The sequence below is a fragment of the Canis lupus genome, chromosome 38, assembly GCF_048164855.1.
Source record: "Canis lupus baileyi chromosome 38, mCanLup2.hap1, whole genome shotgun sequence".
NCBI lineage: Eukaryota > Metazoa > Chordata > Mammalia > Carnivora > Canidae > Canis > Canis lupus.
In genome coordinates, this window is record NC_132875.1 from 5,608,065 (window position 1) to 5,618,002 (window position 9,938).

Consider the following 9,938-nt stretch of genomic DNA (forward strand, 5'->3'; position numbering starts at 1 on the left):
ATTAGACAGAATGACTTCTCAAGTTGATATCAGCCTGTTTATATCATTGGCCACTCCAGTGTTAGCACAATGGGCCCATAAATGGAATGCTCACGGCAGCAGGGAACATGCATGGACTTCCATCCACCAAGCCTAATCTAGATACTGCCATTGTCAAATGTCTATGTAGCAACATCGACCAAACTGAACTCTCCAACCTCCCCTCAAATGGCACCATCCCAAGGAGACAAATCAACCACTTGATAGCAACTTAACAACCTGGAATCCCTTCTACTCCATAAAAGGCAAAAATGCAGCTTGACTGGAACCTACAGATATCCCACATTTGGGTTTGTCTTTCCTGCCTTCAAGGCCTTAGCTAGTACCACTCTTTGAGAGCTTCTAAAATCTACTAGCACAGGATTCCACATAATATTGCATTGGACCAAGAAACCTACTTCATAGCAAAGGAGGGGTGGCAGTAAGCACAGGATCCTGGGGTCTGCTTTCCCTATGATATTCAACATCATCCAGATGCAACTAGCAGGAGAGAGAGGATAAAATGGATTTCTGAAGAAAGCACCAATTTGGAGATGATACCTTGCAATGATGGAGCTCCTTTTTCCAGAACACACTGTACATCCTAAATCAATGGTCATGATATGGTGCTGGATCCCTGGGATGTAGAATGCATGAATCTGAGACCAAAGGGTAGAAGTCAAAGGGATCGTACTTCCATGACTCCCAGTGACCTACGTGGCGGGCAGTGGAGGGGGGTGGGGGGCAGTTGTGTGCTCCTTTCCCATACTTCTGGTCTCTGTGAGTTTGGAAGTCTGGTTCACAAAGGAGAAATACTTCTCCCAGAAGATGAGACAAGTGCCATTGGGCTAGAAGTTGCAGCTGCTGTCTAGGCACATTGGGCCTTTTGTGAGGAAAGACCAGCAGGTAAGGAAAGCAGTCAGGGGTAACTGATCCTGGTCAGAGAGTGTTGCTGTTATCAGTTGGATTGGGGAAGAATAGGTTTGGCGGTTGGTGGTTCTGGTCACCACACTTTCACACATGGTGCACATGTACATATACACATGCATATGCATGTACACGCACACATACATATACACAGGTGTGCACACACGCATGTGTGTGTGGTTCTATCGGTTCTGTTTCCCTGGAGAACCCTGACTACTACAGTGCTCTAGGCAATGCCTGACAGATGAGGCCCAGCTCAACGTGTGTATGACACATTCTTTTCCGGCTTATGACAAACCTTCCCAAAGCCACTTCTAGCCCGGTCCTCCACATCCACCCCAGGGGAGTGGGATTTTCTGCTGCAATTCAGCCCTGGCACCTCCTGGTAGAGTCCTCCCCGCTCTGGTGGAGGATTTTTTCTGTCCCAGGATGCTCACCCCATTGGCCTTCCCCTTCTCTTTTCACATGACCTGTCATTCTTTCCAATTTTAGGTGTTCTCTAGTAGGAGAGGTGATCCTGCACCGAGCAGACCCTATTAAATTCCTCTCTTACATGTTCAGCAGTTTTCCTGTTGAGGCCTGCGGTATTTCAAAAGTTAGTTCTTCTTAGGGAAAATAGGTGGGAGCTCAAGATGGAGGAGGGGACCATGGGTTGTATACCATTTGAACTAGTTCATCCTTTTTATTATTCTATTCTATTGTTGTACGGATGACCCTTTGGATGACATTTTAATTATGATGGCTCACACAGAAACTATCTCTGTTGTTCCAAAAAGGGCAATAAAAATTGCTGAATTTGTTTGAAAGCTTCTGGTTCACATGTGCAAATAATAAAAAAAAATGGAGAAACCCCGAGTAAGGCAAGAGCTGAGAAACCTGCCTCCTGCATCCGCCCCCCCTTAAATGTGCCTCAACCTTCACCTTAAAAGAACAGATGGGAAAGCTGATGTTGGCAGCTACGAAACATTGTCCAGGTCTCTTATCTGTTTCAAGCCTCCACTGCTGCCCTCTCCCATTTCCACTGGCTCAGGCATCCCTGGGATGCTTAACCCGTATTTCCAAGCACTGATATCTGTAGGGTTGGATGCAGCTTCCTTGGGCTGGTGAAGGGTTTGGGGGAAGTTAGTGGTGTGGCCGTGGAGTGTGCTTGGCTCAGTCTTCTCTTCCTAGTGAGAGCTTATAACGCCACTTCCCATGGGCATACTAATCTTCCATTGAACTTTGGTTTTGGAAGATGACCTTTACAACATCATCGAGTAACATGCTGATACTTGGGGTTCTTCTGTAAGCTGCAACCAGATTGCCCTCACTCTTCCTGGATGGATTATATGAACACACACACACACACACACACAGTGCCTTTTACACGTGATGGTCAGCCTTCCAGAACCTCTTGAGGCTGGTAGGACTATCTCTAAATGCACTCTGTATAAATGAGGCTGGACTTGGGCCAGGTTTTGTGACGATGGGGCCTGGAGACAGGATGAAGTCCGGCAGTTAGGCAAAGGCAGGTGCCACCAACACACCTGCATCCAGCCTGGTACTTGGTGCAATGAGCCTGCAGTGCTTTTAAATCATTCTTTGAGCTTTGGAAAATGGGTCTCCTGCCTAAGCTGTGTCTGGCCTCATTCATCTGACATGTAAATCTCCCCACATGTAAGGAGAGCTACTTCCCCCTTGACAACTGGAAGAGTGCGGGGCCGCTTGCATGTTAGTAGGTGGGGCCTGAAGGTGGTAAAGATGGAGAGACAGTAGAGAGAGAAACAAGGACATCCCACTGCCTCCTCTTTCCCACTCACAGGCATGAGCATGGCACACAACGTGTGCACCGTGCCCACCTTCTTCTCACGCATTAGCTTGAGGTCTGATGTTCTTGAGAGCGTCACAGCCTGGAAGTGAGATGGAATAGGATTTAGGGGCCCTGAAATGGTTTGGATTGAATTCTTCTGTTATTTAATTTTTCACATCCTTGTATTTTATCTCCTGACCTTGACCAGCTTCCTGAGGTGGTCCACCTGCCATGGCTGCCTCTGTGACCCCACCTCTGCCAAAGCACAACGCAAATGTGTTTGTTGTTCTCATTTATGTGTGAATAAGACCAGGAAGAAGACCGTGGGTGAAACTGGGGCTGAGAATTTGCCAGGATTCCCCCCAAATCTGATCTTCCCCAGGATTTATGGAATACTTTCATTTTGAGGGTCATTTTCTTTCTCTGTTAATGTACTTTCTCTCTGGGCATTCATTTTCTGGAAGAGGCCTGGACTGCTTTCCTGGAGTTTGGGGAGTCAGAAGGGATCTCAAAGCTCATTTTCTCTAATTCCCTACTTACCAGATGAATCCCCATTATTCATTGAATCATCCCAGTGGCCCCTAAGATGGGAGCTGTTGCGCCATCCCATGGAGCAGAACACTAAGTACCAGGGAGATGGTGCCATTTGCAGGACCACATAGATGGTCAGTAATGAGGTCAAAGGTTGGCCCAGTCACCCTTGACTTGGGTTGTTCCAGGGGTGTCCCACCTTAATTAGAGGTGCTTACACATCAGTCTAAGGATCATGCAGTTGGGAGCATTTTCATACATCTGTAACAAAACATGAAAACTAGACATATGCCAACATAGCTCACCAACTTCCTTTCTTGGAAAAGCCTGTCTTTTATGATGAGATGATGTCTTTCCTACATTTTTCACAAAGGTCTCTTCTTTATGAAATTATAGTGGTAATAATTGGGGGGTGGTTTATAGAAGTCCTTGGCAAACTAAAATACTGGCAATTATATGACACAGGCTTCAGTGTTTTAAAAAATCAAAAATCCTCAGGCTAGAAACAGCGCGAAATGATGCCACTTATAGTCTGCCAGCAGTGTTGGCAAAGATGAGCAGGAGGTCCCTGTAAGCATCCTCATCTTGTCGGGCAGCCATCATCACCCTACGCCCAGCATCAGCCTCGGCACCCTGGGGGTGGGACCCTGCCCTTGTGGCCCTGAAAGCTCCTGCCTGGCTCCTTGTGAGGACCCTGTGCAGGCCCAGGGGGTGGCCACAGGAGGTCTGCAAGGAATGGGAGCCCTCAGCTGTCCCAGGACCTTGGGGGCTTGGTAAGTGGATGGGCTGACTCGAGTCTATATTTGATGGCTCCTTCCCGGGTCTGGGGTGCTGGACAGGAGAGAGGGCAAAGTCCCGAGAACTTATCTTGTGCATCTGTTGCTGTTCTCTGTGCCTCGGGAGAAGAGAAATAACGGAAAGTAATAATCATGAAGGCATGCTGTGCTGGGCACCAGGCAGGGTTCCAGGGCTCCCACCTAATGAATGTGCGGCCTTGAGTGGGTTCTTTTTTAAGCTCCCCGTAATGTCGTTGTGACGATAGAATCACATAATTCAGGCAAAGCTCCTAACTCGGGACTAAATGCTCAGTCAGTGTTCGCTTCTGTCTCTGCTCACACACGTTCTCCTCCTGCTTTGTCTTGAGGGGCAGTCATAGGCAAAGCTGTGAATTGTCCTGTCTTCTGTGCCCTCGTGTCTACACGCTTCCACCCCGGGTTCTTCCAGCCAGGGAAAATGCTAGCTGATGCCCAAATTCACACTGAATGAGTTGGAGTTTATGAGAAGAAGATAGTGCATAAGCACAGGGAAAATTCTAGCAGTGGCATTCTGGACCCCATGGCACCCAGTGGAGGGGGCTTTGCAGCTCCAGCCTCCCTGACTTTCAGCTGGGGAGCCCCACTGCCCCCACCCAGGCAGGAGGCGGGTCCCGGTGCCAGGTCTGGGCCGGGCACGCTGGCCTCTGCTGTCACGGCCCATCTATCTCCTGCTCTGTGCACTTGCTGTAACAGCTGACACCTGGGATGTCACATTCTGACATATGAGGCTACAGGGGTCAAGTGAGGCAGGGGTGGGGGCAAGAACGGGGCTTTCACAGCCAGGTGCGTGTCAAACCAAATTCCACTCATGATGGGGTGTCACCGGGAGCTGGTTTGGATCAGAACGGTCTGCTGCAGTCAAATGACAATGTTTGTCTGGTCGGGGCTCATCTGACGGGATGTACTCCCTGGCAGGTCCCAGGGTCCAGGACGGAGGCCGCAGGGACGAGGATGGGTGGGCCGCAAGTAGTGATGCCTTACCCTCCTTTTCCTTGTCTTCAAATTTGTTGCTAGCTTGTGCTTGCTGACATTTGAGCAGATTGTACTTATGCAAATAGGCTATTTTTGCTTTATTTTGAGTCTCCTACATGCGCAGAGACCACTAACTGTCACAAAGGTTTCTTTCCACAATGGTGACTAACAGCACGGTCACTCACCCAGCAGCAAGGGAGAGGTCTAGCAGGGGACAAAGAGTGTTTAATATTGATGTGAGTCCTGAATGCATGAGGATCTGTGAAGCAGTGTTAGGTGGCATTCAACAGCGTGGGCTTTACATTCTGACAGACCGGAGTTTGAATCTCTGCATCGACACTGAGTAGTTGCATGGCCTTGGGCAATTTTATTTAATGTCCCTGGTCCTCAGTTTCTACCTCTGTAAAATGGTGATGTAATACTATATATTGCATAGGAGTATTTTAGGGATTAAAGGAAAATGCATGCAAAGCAGTTTGCAAAAGGCCCAGAGAAGTAAAGGATCACGGTGTTATTATGAGAGGGCTCTTACTTACTGCCACATGAGACTTACCCTTTTCTTCTGTTTCCTTATTTGCTATCTGTAAAATTAGGGTAATAGGAGGGTACCCAAAGGAAGAAAGAAAGAGGAGACATGGTGGTTGGTGGTCTGGAGGCAACACTTGGGAGAAGCAATGTGTTCCACTTGGAGATGTTTCTAGTGAAATGTTCTGCCCTAGGAATTTCCTTAGTCAATCCTACAGACTCATCAAAACTCTTACAAGGGTGCACTTTTGTCTTGGGAAACATGAAGGAGAGGGCGGGAGGATAACCAAAGCATGGAATACATTTATACACAAGAGGACATAAAATAATGATTCACAGAAAATCCATTTCTTGCTTCCTCCAAATAAGTGTAGAAAAGCAATAAAGAATATTTGATTGAAAGGACGCCTTTATATCTGTGTCTGACAGTGAAGTGGGGCGGGGGCGGGGAGGGGGGGCAATTGCAGGAAGGTACGGAAGGACTTCGAGAAATTTATCCTTTTTTTCTCTTTGAGGGACAGCCCGTGAGGCAGCAGCCAACCTCACACTTGCCGGTCCAAGCCAATGAGTGGTGGGCCTCAGCAGTAGTTTGCCAAGAGGCCAGAAGAAGAAAGATGAAACCAGGGGGTTCCTGGCTACCGTAGCTGAGAAATAAGGCAAAGTAGATGAGAAGTTATAGCACAGATGGAAGTTGAAGAGCAGGTCTTCAGTTATTGGAGAGCCCAGCGAATCCAAGGTGGTTGCCATTAGGGGGAAAACTTATCTTTTCTTCTTTTTTTTTTTTTTAAATTTTATTATGAGCATTTCCAAATATGCCCGCAGGAACAGAGTACAACATTGTTCATCATCCAGCTTCATCAGCAATCAATTTTTTTATTTTTAACTCCTTTTAATTTTGTTAGAGTAAGGTCCATTTCAGACACTCCTAAACCCTCCAGTGTCCACCTTAATTACTTTTTACCCAATCCTAATACCATCTTCAACATCCGCCAGACTCAACAATTATTCATTAACAGTCCCTAGTCTTGCACCACCATTTTAAAGAGCTACAAAATGAAGTTCAAAAGTTCAAAGACAGACCCGAGCGTATATACGTTAATATAGGATAAAGGTGGCAGTGGAAGGGCTGGTTTATTCACTGGTTGGGCTAAATAGTTAATTTGTTGGGAAAGAAAATTTTCAAAATAAATGTCAGGTGAAGTAACCTTTTGGTAAAAATATCAAGATGGATAAGATTTTCTAAACACAGCACGGAAGGTAGGAAAAGAGTGTGTCTGGCTACGGAGAAAGCTCCTTGCTCTCTCCCTGCTCCCAATAAAAGCAACATCAAAACTGGTTAAATGATATGCAAAATTTAAATAAACTGAAGGTTCTAGAAGGTTCAATCTATAAAGCATACGAAAGGTTAGGATCTCTAGCATAGGAGTGTGTATAAATCTGTAAAGCACTTGGTTCTCCAGAAGAAAAAGGGAGAGGATTCTTGGTTAACTCACAGACATTTCATGTTGCAATCTGGCAATTCGCTCATGACTCCCTCACCCAAAGTCCACAGGGAGACTCCCTTGGCAAGGGGGCTTGGGGACATCTGTGAATTACTCATGTTCTAAGAAGTCATGTATCTGGCTTCCCTGTGTCCCAACAACTTATCCCAGACTTAACATTATTAGGTGGATGTGCTTTATACTTTGTGGTCGGAGTCCGTGAAGTACTCTTATTTCATTAAAGAGAAAGCTTACTCTCCTTTTTATTCTTTTATTTTTTAAAAGTTAATTTCAATGGATTAGTAGATTTCAAGGGAGAGGAGCTAAACAAAAATATTATTACTCCATCATCTTTACATCGACGTCCTTGGGTGACATTTTACAGCAGTTTTTAATTTAATGGGGTTGCATTTAATAAACATAATGTTTTCTCATATATTTGGGGGGGAAATGACACTGGCTCAATAGAAGAATGAGAAATACCTGCCCTTACTCATTAAAATGAGACATGGTTGTGACTTTGCTGTATCATAAAGATCTGTTAGGGAGAAAGAAAAGACTGTACAGCTAGAGGTCCTATGATTTCTTAAGTGAGAGGCATGTTGGCCCAGCAAGGAATTGGTAAAACTTTCATAAACTGTGTCACTATACAAAACCACTTCATTCTTCATGAATCTTCCTCGAGTGAAGTTTAGTACCTGACCAAGTCAAAGGATATCCTCCCTTTGAAAAAAAGTCTGGATGGAAAAAGAAAAAAGCAGTAACAATTGTCATCGAGGGTGAAAGGCATCTTTGACATCCCAGATTTAGACGAATGTCATTAGCTTGGATTTGGGTAGCTGAATACTGCTGATATTTGTGCCCTTCAGCAAATTCTATATTTGATTCTCTTATCCCAAGGGCTTTTGTGAAACAGGGAGCTTGGTATCAGAACAGAGTTGCAGTCTGCTTGCTAGTCATTACAGTGGAATAAATGGCAATACGTATAACACCTGGCCATGAAAAGGCCAGTGGGTAAAGGGAAAGATGGGACTCGATGACTCCTTCCATGATTTATCCATTGCCTTTCAGTGTCTATGCTGGCTGAACTTTTATTTACTTATTCCTTATGAAAACTCAGAAGGTAACCTTGTTTTTCAGATGTTAAGCATAATTATGGGAATGAGCCCTTGGAATTATTTAATTCTTGTTTTCCTAGAAGTTCAAAGAAATATACATATAAATATATCTTAATAAATACAAATAACACATAAATATATAAGTATATACAGAGATAGATAACAAAATCTGATTTATTGAGCAGTTTCTCAAGTAGGAGTCACTATTTACTTGCAACTTAGTGCATCTACAAAGTAATGGCCATTGCTTTGTGACAATGGAAGTCAGATGAAGACCAATGCAAAGAATGTTAAAGAACAGTAGTTGTCAGATAAATACCAGAAGAATTGCTTTATACTGAGGGCTTGCCAATGACCAGGCTAGAACTGGATGTGCTTTGACCTAGGTTCTTTGGCCTTACATCCGAGCTACCCAAGCTAGAAACTGGGCATCGTTCTCTACTTCTCCCATTCTCTACCACACCCATGTTATCGCCAAATCCTTTCAACTCTAGGCACTAAATAGAATGGAATCTACTGCTGTCTCCTGTCATCGCCCCTTTGTCCAACTCTGCCTTAACTTCCTCCTCCAGATCCTATGCTCAATAGAAGAATTGAGCCAACAGCCTACAATGGCACCCTCAAGGGCTCATTTGAAAATGCAGCGTTGATCTTGGTTCTCCCTCAAAAACCTTCAATGACTCCCTCTCCTCTTGGGAATAAACTCCAAACTTATTAACATGAGATACACTTTTCCAGTCTGGGATTTGCCTTATCTGTTACCACTTCTCCAACCACAGTCCACGCTCCAGCCACACTGAGGTACCTGTAGCATGAATCCCGTGCATGGCAAATATTTGATGCTTTTGCTTGCTTCCAGCTATCTGAGCTATCTCTATTTGCTCCCCTACTATCACTCCTGTTTGCCAGAGTTGCTTCTTTCATTTAAGAGTCAACACTCTGTCATATTCACTCAGAAATCTTTTTTTGAATTGCCTTCCCTCCAAGCCAGGTACTTTGTCCACACTCCTTAGTAACTTGTACACAGATCTTTTAGAACATTCATCAAATTTGATTGTAGTTGTCTATTTACTTGTCTGGTTCTTCTCTGTCATGTTAAAATGAGACCATCATTGCTAGTGTGTCCCAAATAGATGATCCATGACATACTTCAAGGACATGTAATGCAAAAATTAAGAATCAAGTAGAAGGATAAAAAGGATCTCTCAAGTCTCTTCTACTTTTGAGTTTCTAAATATCTCTGATCCCAAGAGCCTATGACACTGAGGCTCCTTGCAAGTAATCAGAGAAACAAAGTCATCACTGTTTTATCATAAAAATATTTGGATCTTTTTAATGATTTTGAAATTGATTTTTCGACAATAAAATTTATGTAATAAATGTTGACTACATTATAGCCCTCAACATGTAACACTTTTGCCCAGTTATGCACTTAAAGGAAACTTCTCTTCATGATGCTCCTGGCCAGGGTAATTGGGAAATCTACTGCCACTTTGTTCTACCTACATTAGCTCTATTCAGGACTTCTAAAACCATAATGTGGCAGTTGGATTAGAACATGGGTTTCAGAGGAAGTTGGCTCTTTTTTTTTTTTTAATTTAATTTATTTATGAGAGACCCAGAGAGAGAGGGAGAGAGAGAGAGAGGCAGAGACACAGGCAGAGGCAGACTCCATGCAGGGAGCCCGATGTGGGACTCAATTCCAGGTCTCTAGGATCAGGCCCTAGGCCAAAGGCAGGTGCTCAACCATTGAGCCACCCAG